Raw genomic sequence first — 12,524 nt, 5'->3', positions numbered from 1 at the left:
GGAGGAGGAGGAGGAGGAGGAGGAGGAGGAGGAAGGGGGCGACGAGTGGGCGAGAGGAGGAGAGGAAGAGAGAGGAGAATGACGCAGATAAGGAGGGGAAAGACGAGGAGGAGGAGGAAGAAGAAGAATGAGAGACGACGACCAGGACAAGGAGGACGAAGAAAGCGACGAGAAAGAATCACGTAGGAGAGTTACATAAAGAGGCAAAGTAGCATAAGGAAAAGGAAGAACGAAACAAGAAGAACTAAGGAAGAGGACGCACGAGAGCAATGCGGCTATTAATGACTAAACATGGAGCAGGAACGCCTAGTTACTCCCCCCTCCCTCCCCCGCACGATGCATCCTACATGCAAGAGTAGATAATAACGATTATGTGCTTATTATTCTACTCTTGGTACATGTCGCTGCAATCATCCGATGACCATAATCAGGTCTTGCTACCGCTATTGTGCTGTTCTCGCTGGCTTGGACGATTCGCACACTATGTCGCGCGAAAATTACCGCAGGATTACGACATTGGATACTGGTTATCGCGCACGGACCTGTCTCAATTAGAGTAATGAGGCCACTCCCCCAGCCCTTTCCTTTACTCTCTCTCTCTCTACTCTCTCTCTCTCTCTCTCTCGCTCTCTCTTCGTCTCCGTCGGCTCTCTCTTCTCTCTTTACTCTCTTCTTTCTTTTCTAGCATGCGAGTGTGCGATGGGCATGCGCTGACAGTCAAAGCGTGTCACTTCCTTCCTCACTTCTATGTATAGTTAAGGGTCTGTATCACAGTGCGGCTCTCTCTTTCTTTTTTCACTCTCTCGCATCTCTCTCTCTACTCTCTCTCTCTCTCTCTTCTCTCTTCTCATACTCTCGCTCTATCTACTCTCTTCAGCACCAGCTACGTCGACCAATTCTCCGTGCACGCACGACGCGTGCTACTCGCGACTTACGCCAACAATAAACGCAGGCCAATTTACATTGCGCCCAACACTCTGCATTTACATTTTCGCGCTCACATATTAATAATTTCATTTCTGTCGCTATAGCTAGCACACCCGGCAGCGCAAGTAAACACATGTACTGACCACAATATATTACAGTCACGATCAGGCTTTCTGATTAATTCAGCTCTCGCGGCGCGAATAATGAATGCAAATGCGTGAATGTTTGCTCCCGCGCTCGCTCGCTGTCATAACACCGTAGCTGTGCATGTCCGCAGGCTGTCAGCATCATCTCTCTCTCTCTCTCTCTCTGTCTCTCTCTCTCCTCTCTCCTCTCCTCTCTTCTCTCTCGTCTCTCTCTCTCTCTCTCTCATATCTATCTCTCTCTATCTCTCTTCGCTGCAGCGTCTCTACTCTATCTCTCTCGCGCTCTCTCCTCTCTCTCTCTCTTTCTCTTTCTCTCTCTACTCTCTATCTCTTCTCTCGCGCGCCCGTTCTCTCTCTCTCTCTCTCTCTCTCTACTCTGTCTCTCTCTCCTACTCTACTCTCTCTCTCCTCTGTGGTCTCTCTCTTCTCATCTTCTTCTCTCTCTCTCTCTCTCTCTCTCTTCTCTCTCTCATCTCTCTCTCTCGTCTCTCTCTCTCGTCTCTCTCTCTCTCTCTCTCTCTCTCTCTCGTCTCTTCTCTCTCTCTCTCTCTCTCTCTCATCTCTCTCCTCTCTCTCTCTCGTGCTCTCTCTCTCTTAGGTCCAGCCCGCTGGGAAGGCTAAGCTGAGGAAGGCGGGATGCCAGGCTGCTCCCCTGTTGCCCATCCCGCGGGGGATGGGTAGGCGAGATCGCAGAGGCCAGAGATGCGAGGAGAGATGGCGGGCGCAGGCCGACGCCACACGCACGCACGCAGCACGCACGCAGCCGACACGCACGACACCATCAGCTGGCGCGCCGCACACACACACATATACACACACGGCCGCACATACATATACACACGCACGCAAAGCATCGCACGCACACACGCAACGCACGCACGCAAGCACTGACGCACCGCACCGCGCCCTCACCCAGCGCGACACTGCCCTCACAGCGCACGCACGCACTCTCTCTCTCTCTCTCTTCTCTCTCTCTCATCTCTCTCTCGCTCTCTCTCTCACTGTCTCTCTCTCCTCCCTCTCTCTCTCTCTCTCTCTCTCTCTCTCTCTCTCTCTCTCTCCTCTCTCTCTCTCTCTCTCTCTCTCTCTTCTCCTCTCTCGCTCTTCCATACACGCACCGCACCCTCGTAGCCACTGGCTGACAATGTGGTAAATACATAATCAACGGGCTATACCCGCTCGCCGGAATTACAATGATCGTCAGTGCGGCAGCTGGCCTGCTAGCAGTTCTCGATCGCCCTTTACACACGCGTTTAGTCTCAGTCCACTCGTATGTCATCTAGTTTCCTGTTTTACAGGCCCTACAGAGACTGTCTTTATTATGTGAATTTGGACTAAATCGAAACTATGCGATGCCGAGGCATGGGTGCCCTTAGCTATGAAGCGCAGGCACGCATGCAGAGCTATGAAGCCTGAGGATGCGGGCGCCCGCAGCGCAGCGGCAGCGGCGACCGCGTCAGCAGGCGGCAGTCGGCGGCAACTGGTCAGCAGCGCATGCGGCGGCAACGGTAGCAGCGCAGCCGGCAGCAACGTGAGCAGCGGCAGCGGCCGGCAGACTCGGGGTAGCAGCTGGCACGGTGCAGCGGCTAACGGCGGCACGTAGCAGCATGGGCAACGTCAGAGCGGCCACGGCGGCAACGGTAGCGCCGGCCACTAGGTAGCAGCGGCTAACGGCGGCAACGGTAGCAAGCAGGCAGCGGCGCAACGAGTAGCCGCAGGCAACTCGTAGCATGCGGCAGCGGGCGGCCACACGCGGTACGCAGTACCGGCGGCAGCGCGCCGCAACGACAGCGGCGCAACGGTAGGCCGAAGCCGCGCGGCGGCCCCACGAGTAGCAGCGGCGAGCGGCACACGTATGCAGCGGCAGCGGACGGCAACAAGGTCGCAGCGGCAACGGTAGCAGCGCAACAGGTAGCGCCGGGAACTGTGGGCAACGGGCCGTAGCAGCGGCAACGGTAGCGAGCCGCGCAGCGGCAAGCGGCTAGCTAGCGCAGTCCGGCGGCGCAACGAAGCCGGCGCAACAGTAAGCAGCTCGGCAGCGGCGGCAACGGTAGCAGCGGCACTGCCGGCGTCAACGACGGCAGCGGGCCCGGCCTAGCAACCTGGCTAGCAGCTGGCAGGCGCGGCAACCGTAGCAGCGGCAAGCGGCAGCAGCAATGGCCAACGAGCGGGCGCGCAGCACACTCGCACACGCACCACAACACTACCACATACACACACACAACACACACCACCACACACACACACACACACTACCCACACACACACACACACACACAACACACACTACACACACACACTACACACCCTACACCACAACACACACACACTCGCGCATACACACACACACACCACACACACACACACACACACACACACACACACACACACTCACGTACACACACTCGCACACATAACACATATACACACGACGATACAACACCACACACACACACACACACACACACAACACACACACACACACCACCACACGCACACACACGCGACACACACACCACGCGCACACTGAGCACACACACTCGCCACATACCACATATACTACACACATAAACACACACACACACAACACCACACACACACACAACACCACACACACACAAACACACACCACACACAACACACGCACACACACACGCACCACACACACGTCACACTACGCACACACGCGCATTTGACCTAGCGCCCAGTATAATGCCTATTCACGGCCGTTTCTAACGACCCGCGCGGCGGCCGGCGGCGGCGGCGGCCGGCGGCGCACGCACGGGACATGTTTATATTCTACGCCGCCGAATTTATCGAATGTAAACTAAACATTCCATCTCTCGTCCGCGAAGTATTTCAAATGCATTTAAGGCGTAGGCACTGCTTGGTTGCTGGAAATGACCTCGGTGGGTGGGATAGTTAACCGGCTTGACTGCCGTGTATAGTGTGCATAGCCTTTCAGCGAATTTTCCCCTATACGTCCGACTACGTCGTTCGCTCGTGTGTCGGGGTCGTATTCTCGCACTACTATGATGCAACGTAATATATTGCCGTGTATAGCGTTTGCGTGAATAGTTAGAGAGTATCCCTCATACTCACATAGCAGCAGTAGCAGCAACAAGGCAGCAGCAACAGCGCCAGCATGACAGCAGCAGGCAGCGCCGCAGCACGCAGCAGGCAGCAGCAGCAGCCGAGCCGTAGTAGTAGTGTAGTCGCTCCGCAGCAGCATCCTTCACAACCTGCCCACCACTCCACAACAACCACTTAGCCGTCAGCAAGCACAACCATCACCATCACACTAACCACCAGCCCAGCAAGCCCACAGATCAGCCATTCAGACAGCCGCACAGCTGCAGCACGCCAGCCATGCCGCCAGCAGCAGCCAGCAGCAGTGCGAGCCCAGTAGCTAGCTAGCATAGTAAGCACGTGAGTAAGCAGCAGCAGCCAGCCAGTAGCAGCAAGTACGATTGTAGTAGCAGCAGCATGTAGCTAGCCCAGTCCAGCCAGCAGCAGTAGCAGCCCGTAGTAGTAGGTAGCACAGCAGCAGCGCAGCAGTAGCAGCAGTCGTAGTAGTAGCCCAGCAGCGCCCGCAGCTCATCACCACGCCACCACCGCCACATCCACTTTACCACAACCACCACTCACTAGCCATCAGCAGCCACCACCACCACACCTAGCAGAAGCCCATCAGCCCACAGCCAGCCGCAGCAGGCAGCCAAGCACCAGCAGCCATCTCGCACAGCAGCCAGCAGCATGCGATGCAGCGGCAGGGAACCGACAACCATCGCCACAACAACATATACCATGTAGCATTAGTAACCATACCACGCTACAAAGCTGAGCCGACACACAGAGATCGCCAGCGATCACACGCAAGGTAGTCGTGTGCAAATTTACTATGAGCTTTAGCGGTACTTATCAGCGCTTACACTAGCACTCTTGTCTTGCCTCTCTCTCTCTCTCTCTCTCTTCTCTCTCTCTCCTGTCTCTCTGTTTCTCTCTGTCTCTCTCTCGCTTTCTCGCTCTCGCTCTCTCTGTTCTTCTCTCTCTCTCCTCTCTCTCCTCCTCTCTCTCTAGTCCTGTTCTCTCGCTCTCTCATCTCTCCAACCTTCTCTCACTCCTCTCGATATTAAATCCTCTCTAATTTTCTTCAACTTTCTTCGCGCCCTTCTCCCTCCACTGCAATTCATCATCCTCATGTCTCCCCCCCCCACTCTCTCTCCGTTCTTTCCTTTCTCTGCCCTCTCTCTGACCATTCTCTCTCCCTGTTTCTCTCCTCTTCTCTTCATTTCTTTCTTTCTCTACCTCTTCTCCTGCCTTTTCTGTCCCTGTTTCTCTCCCCTCACTCTCCCTGTTTCTGTCCCCTTCCACCCACTCCATTTCTTCCTTTCTCTACCCCATTTTCGCCTCTCGCTTCTCGCTCCCCCTGTTCTCTCTCGCCTGTATTCCCCCAACTATAGAAACGCAAGGACACCCAGTGAAACCTCATTGCTATCACCTAAGAGCCAGCCAGACGCGCCATGCATGTTGCTAATGCTAATTCACGCCGTTACAGCTTACCAGATTACCTACGGAGACAATCAATCCATCCATTCCATTCGACAGACAAGAGAAACCCGCACTGTCTTGCCGAAAATATCAGCCGGCTACAGGCAATCAACTGACTTCAACTCTTTGTATGCGCTCATTGTAGGTCAAGAGACTTTGTGGCTCCCCATGCAGCTACCCAGGTCTTATGTATACTGAGCTAGAACCGGCCCCGGCTTAAGACTTTCGCTGACGATTGCGGCGGTCGAGGGGGGGAGGGGTATAGTACGTGCTCAGATCGCGGCTGCCAGCGGTGCTGCTTGTTATCACATTGCAAGCCTGCTGCGGACGCCAATACTATCATCGCTGGTCTATGCCCTACTGAAACTAACAGCTGCGAACGGCGTGCCCCCCGCCACGCGACACCTTGAACTGAGCCAACATAATCACTTTTCACTTGATCAAAATCTAGAGCGAACGATTAGAGACGAAGCCATAGAGAGTGGCATAGTGGCATAGTGAAACGCGGCAAGGACTATTCTCTCCCTACCAGTTACTGACTGATAGTTATAGGGCTCTCTGCCTACCGAGAACTCTTGCTTCTCTCCTCTACCCCTCGCGTNGATGATCGAGTATAATCGATGATCGTGACATCACTAGGCGCTTGGTTCGAGCCACTGTTCAACCGATGATCGAGTATAATCGATGATCGTGACATCACTACCGGCGTCACAGCCACCATGTTTTTACCCCCTTCCTCCTCCCCCTCCTCCGTACAGCCGCCATCTTCCTTTCGTGACTTCGACCGATTTGATAAAATTACAAAACACATATTTTGTAATCGAGAAGTCATGATCGAGTCACGGTGGAGATCTCTGTAGCGATAGCATGCGGATTGCGAAGACACAACCCCGCAAAACAAAATTGCCTACATTTCACCTCCCGGGCCTACCACCACCAAACTTCACCGCGCGCATGCAAACAGCATTTTCGCTCTCGACTATAATACAGCTGTTTAACTTGTTGACACACCTGCTTTGTGTCGGCATAAAGCGACGCAGTCTCCCCGATCTACCTCGTCTTGTTCCCAATTTGATACAACAACAAAAACCGTCGGCCGCGAAACCAGTTCTGCCGAGCGCCGCCGACGCGGACCCCCGGATTAACTGCCGACAGAAATCCCCGGCGACGACATTTTGCGCGGATTTACCCGTGAACGAAATTCCTTTTCACTTTCGTGGGCGAGGCGGCGGTAGAGAGAAGGCGGGTGCCCCCCCCCCACCCGCGCACGACTTCATGCGATTCGATATATCCGTATGAGAGTCGGCCCCCAGGAAAACAGGTTTCGACGTTTATTCAAAGCCGGGGTAAGCATTTAATGTCGGCTAATAGGAATTAAAGCCGACCGGGGCAGAGTGACATGTATATGTGTATATACATGTATAAGTGCATAAGGGGTGTGAGCGAGAGAATCTTATGTACATGCGCGCAATTATGGAAACATGATAAAGAAGGATTCCGTTTGCTGCCTTGAGCGTGTTTAAACAGTGAAATGTAGATTCACGAGTTACGCATGTAACTACGTGTATCTCCCGTGCTCAGCGCTAACGTAAACAAACACGTTCGCCTATTTTCTCTCACACGCACTCACGCACGCACGCACGCACGCACACATACGCGGTACAATAACGTAAGCGCTTCTGGCACACGATTTATGAAAAACCAAGTCGAAGAACATGAGCCAGTTTTTATGCAGTCTCGCAGCATCTAAGGAAACTTATTCCCACAGACGCTTGGGGTAGACGCAGTCTGCTGACTCTATTCCCATGTACACACAAGTCTGCAATAATGAGCTTACAGCGTGTATGCACATTGATAGAGCAACTTATATAGCTGCAATCAGATTGTATGTTCTTACAAGTACACGCAGATATACATGCGTAGCCATACAGATATATACACAATACCTAGACTATTATGCAATGTACACAAGAGGTTTGGGCAATTCAGTGCCAAACGATAGAACAATATACTGCAATGAACAATGCCATGCAAATTGACTTCCACAATCATTTTGACTTACCTATGCCAAAACACTCGTCTATACAGCTCACTCCGAGGGAGAAGGCTCCTTACTTCTAGAACCTGAACAAATAGAAACACCGAATAAGTAATTCATGAAACACACAGTAGTGCATTAGCAGCTACACATGACAGTGTGCCTGGGATTTGTCAATAGTTATTAGAATAAGTAGTACAGGAACTGATACACGAGAGTGTAACAGTAACACCGCATGTATCGCGTTAAAACGCAGCTGTACTGATGGTGAGCGAGCGTGCAAAGTTACGGCGAAGCGAAACTTTCATCAATGTTAATTAAGTTTTAACGCGAGAAGAGCGCGAGGTGATGTCTAGAATACTGATCAGGGGAGACATGTTCTAGAGGCTAAACAGAGGTGTGATGCGAGGGTTTGAGACAGCAATTTCATGCTACACGGGACATAGAGCCTGCCATTATATACGCGTACATAAGCACCCACCTACACAGGGACATGCCTACACATGCCACCCACGCGCCCTTCCATGCGAGCTAGAAAGTCACCGCATGTACAGCATTTTTACGTGCAGCTTTTTAGCGCCTCGGCCATTGTCAGTGTAGCGATTCGGCGAGTTTATGAGGGCTTTTACCAAGGTTTTTATATTTATTTCGACCATTGTTAGCAGTGTAGCGATTCGGTGATGCTTTTACGCGCACTTTTACCAAGGTTTTATATTATTTATTTACATAAGCCACCACAGGCAAGTGCAGCTTTTCAGCAACAGCAGAGGGTCAGCATGGAATTGCTGGGTTTGACCACCCGGACAGCTTTGTTTATAAACAGCAGCTTCTGCAATGATCAGCGTGGCCCGAATTAAGAGCAGCTGAGAAAGTACGGAAGCTCACATATATATATTCATCTCTGGCTGAGTGAAGCCTCTAGAACATGACTACCAGATAAAGACAACAACCCCTAGACACGTGGTAGCTGCTTCCCATGCAATATCACAACAGCAGTGCATAATATATTATATAGAGATATTATATAAATAGATAGCTATAATATTCATATATTATATATATATATATATATATATATAGAGAGAGAGAGAGAGAGAGAGATTATACACTATATATATAGAGAGATTATACACTATATACATAAATAGAGATATAGATATTATTATAGATATAATATTAATCTATTATATATATGTGACCAGCTCCAGCAAAACCAGGATTAAGTAGGAAATTCTACAAATTGAGTTATGTGCATATCTGAATAGATCATTTAATTACCTTTAAAATGATATATAATATTTGGCTATATCTAAAGAATTGACCGATCTACAGCAATTTGAAGATCGGAAACCGACTTATTCCAGAATATGCAGCTTTTTTTCTTTTCTTTTTTTAATTAAAAATGACCATAATAATCTAGAGTTATCTGAACCTATATATCCGGATTAAATATGCACTTAGGAACTTATTTTTGTAAAAAATCTCATTTTTGTCCAGGTAGGCCATTTTCAGCATTGACATGTGTGCGTTCTCATTACTCAAAACAATGACTTGCGACTTAGTCCGTATTATGCTGGAGCGGGTCACATATAGATATAGAAAAAAATATTATACACTCCTGGTCACATAACAGTAGATGTACTGGTGGACTGGGCCGGAGTTATGAGTTGCCAACAGATATCAGACATCCGTATACAGTCAACCCTGCTTTAACCAACATCTGTCTATCAAGGACAGTTTTTGCATAAATTATACCTTTACGGTTATGCAGTGAAACCACCTCAAAACAACGGCCAATTAACTGTCTATAAAGGACACTTTCGGCTTTTCACTTGAGCAGCAGTTATACAGCATAATCTGCCTGTAAACTTTATGGTCACTTCTGGCATTTCTGTTGAGTACCCCTTATATACATGTTGACTGTATATTAGTATCCGTAGTAACATTTTTTTGCCGGCAACAGGCAACTGGGAAATTAGGTGGTTTACATGCTCACTGGCTATAACCAGGGTCACCCGAGAATGTCCCACGCAGGGCCACTGCACCTAAAAAATTAAACATAGCCTCTAGCGATGCAGTAAAGGCCTGAGAAGACTTAATCCGCAACGGTCATGCGAGCGATCGACTGGAGAGGGTGTTCACCACAGCGATTCTCTGGCCCTGTCACAGGTAAAAAATTACTTAGAGGGAAAAAAAGCAATCGGCCGGTGGTCCACAATGCGACTCGCGGATTACCAGATTTATCGTAACCCAGGTAAAAAGCTTCGTGGGTTTTCTCGAAGGCGAGTGTCTATGGTTGGTCGATACAATGTTGGTGGCTGACAAAGGCGTGTGTGAGGGACCACCTGTGGACAATGCCCATTATATTGTGGACTGCGTCCCCCATGGACAAGGTGCTTGCCTCAAGTATATGCCCGCCTGCACATGCTAGCCTGTAGTTCTCTACAAGCACGCTATGACATTTAGTAGTTTCTACAGTATATTACGGATTCCTACACAAAGTACGACACTGCATTGTTTTTACAGTATAGCGCTCATTCATATAGTTATATATAAAGCCCATTAAACCACAGCAATGCACATTAAACTTATGATAAAATAAAAAACTGATAAAATCAATTTTATAATGATGCTTCCAGTTGAAACTGCATGCTGGAATTGGGAATAACCAGCAGATATAGATTTTTGTAGCATAAATTCATTACTTCATGTATATTTCATATATAATTATGCCTATAAAAGTTATTACACGTTTTTGAATATTTGCAAATGAAACAGAGATGTGACAGTTCACCGCCATAGAGAGTTTTTAAGGGAATCAGTATTATACACCATATATAATTCATATGTGTACATTCTCATCGCACGGAATGCAGCCCCTAAATGCAAATAATGTGCTGTAAATCATCACTAATTAATATTTATTTCTCAATTTATTTACAAGCATTACCGGCACCCAGAGGAATTAATACACCTTGACTGCTACGGGAAAATTAAATATTTACTCTTTCTCGCAGTGTAACTTTAGCTGGTTTTCCTAAAGTAGCAGGCTTGCCTACATAAAACTACTAATAAACTGTCATGTGTTGTAGGCATCAGCATCAGTCCGTGGCTGCATTGATGGCACATGAATCATCGTCCCCAAAGACTATCCAAGCCGAATCACATTTCTAGCACATAATGATATGTGCATACATCTCTAATCTTGTTGGTCACGCTTATGTGACTTATTCCATTTGAAATTATTTATCAGAAGCACTTAGACAGTAGAACTGTTATTCACCAACACTGACTTAGAGTAGACTTACTATACCAAGTAATCATGAAGAAACGTTATACTGTAAAATGTGTTTTCTAACTTGAAATGCACATGTGAGCCTATTTGTCATCTTAATTGTAATAGTTATGACTTATACCTATACATACATGGAAAAAAATATAGAAAGCTTACCTAAATGCCACGGGAATGTCACTCACTCCTGCGTACGTACTGTACTGTAGGTGTTTGTCTCTAATATATGTGTGCTGAGTCGATCCCAATTGGTAACTAAAATCTGCAATGTATCTATAATTCACATGATAATTGATTTACATTGGGCTCTCATAAAAATAACTACACCGACAGAATGTGTGACGAAGGGGGTCAGTACGTGGCGGAAATGTCTGTAGTAATAACAGTTTCATATGGCGTAAAACTCAGATGGGCTTGCAACGGTCAGTCAGGATGCGTATAGTTGGCAATTATGCTAATGAAACTCGTCCCTTCTCGGTAACGCGTACAGACAAGTTACAACACGATCAGCTAAAGTTTGAACCAACAATCAATTTTTGTCAGACCTATGGATGGTCAGACACGCCAATGGACGAACCTGAAGAAAAATTTTTATGCAATCATGTCTACTTATAAATACATCAGCTGTTCTATTAATTACATTGGGCTCTCATAAAAATAACTACACCGACAGAATGTGCGATGAAGGGGGTCAGTACGTGGCTTAATTACTTTTCTAGGATATGAATACTAATTAACTAACTGCTCCGATAAAAACAGTAACGAATTTACACGTTGGAATTTATACGGTCAAACGTCTGCGCTGCTCCAGCAAGTGGTTAGATTGCTACTGGTTCCGCCCTCTGGTTGGAAATATGTGTACTAAACTCCAAGCAGCAAGGCTTGCCCAGATACATCCATCGATTCGTAGATAAATTGGTTTATCGCATAGTAAACTAATTAATGTACTTCCTATGATGCATTGTAAAGATGTAGCATGTCATGGTACATAACTCTATAGATTAAATCTGTGCGTCAGATACCTACAGACTATACCATAATACCCTCCAAATATTTATCACTGAATCGTGAAATTCTTGCGATCACATAGAGCTCAATAATCATGCTCCTATTTATCTATCTACGCTATATGTATTTATAAAAGATAGCTTCCACGGGTAAATCTTGTTAAGTAAATGTGTGGCATGTATTATAGGATAGAAACGTGACTCTCGAAGTGAAGACAAGGTAGATATATAATAAATCACACGGTTTCGTTCACACCACACATTGGTAATAATTAAATAAACACGAAATGTATTTACTAGTACCAAAGTCCTCACGTTTTTCCACATTATTTCGTCTAATATTAACAATAATTTCCTGTAAATACTGTTCAAATGCTCCTTTGCAACACACAAGCTCACCGCACGCACGCTGTTGTGCGCAAACAACAAATATATATTCTCTACGTCTTTTAGTTTACAAGTGCAGAGCGACGTGTATGCGATGAGGTTGTGTGTCTGAATGAGACTGAATTGTCATTTCGCCCCCTCCCATCATTTCGATTTATTTAGTGTTAAGAAATAAC

At 47.8% G+C, this 12,524-nt stretch overlaps 1 long non-coding RNA gene across 1 annotated transcript; it reads right to left on the bottom strand.

Moving 5' to 3' along the window:
- Nucleotides 1–7,678: 7,678 nt before the first annotated feature.
- Nucleotides 7,679–11,770, bottom strand: LOC106818420. The gene is made up of 3 exons (XR_001395214.1): nt 11,726–11,770; nt 11,114–11,216; nt 7,679–7,748 (listed from the first exon to the last, which is right to left on the bottom strand). It is a non-coding gene; the product is annotated as an uncharacterized LOC106818420 (long non-coding RNA).
- Nucleotides 11,771–12,524: the final 754 nt, after the last annotated feature.

This window comes from Priapulus caudatus, unplaced genomic scaffold, assembly GCF_000485595.1.
Source record: "Priapulus caudatus unplaced genomic scaffold, Priapulus_caudatus-5.0.1 Scaffold2228, whole genome shotgun sequence".
Lineage (NCBI taxonomy): Eukaryota > Metazoa > Priapulida > Priapulimorpha > Priapulimorphida > Priapulidae > Priapulus > Priapulus caudatus.
The sequence above is the reverse complement of the archived record's forward strand: the minus strand, read 5'-3'. Positions and strand labels throughout refer to the sequence as shown.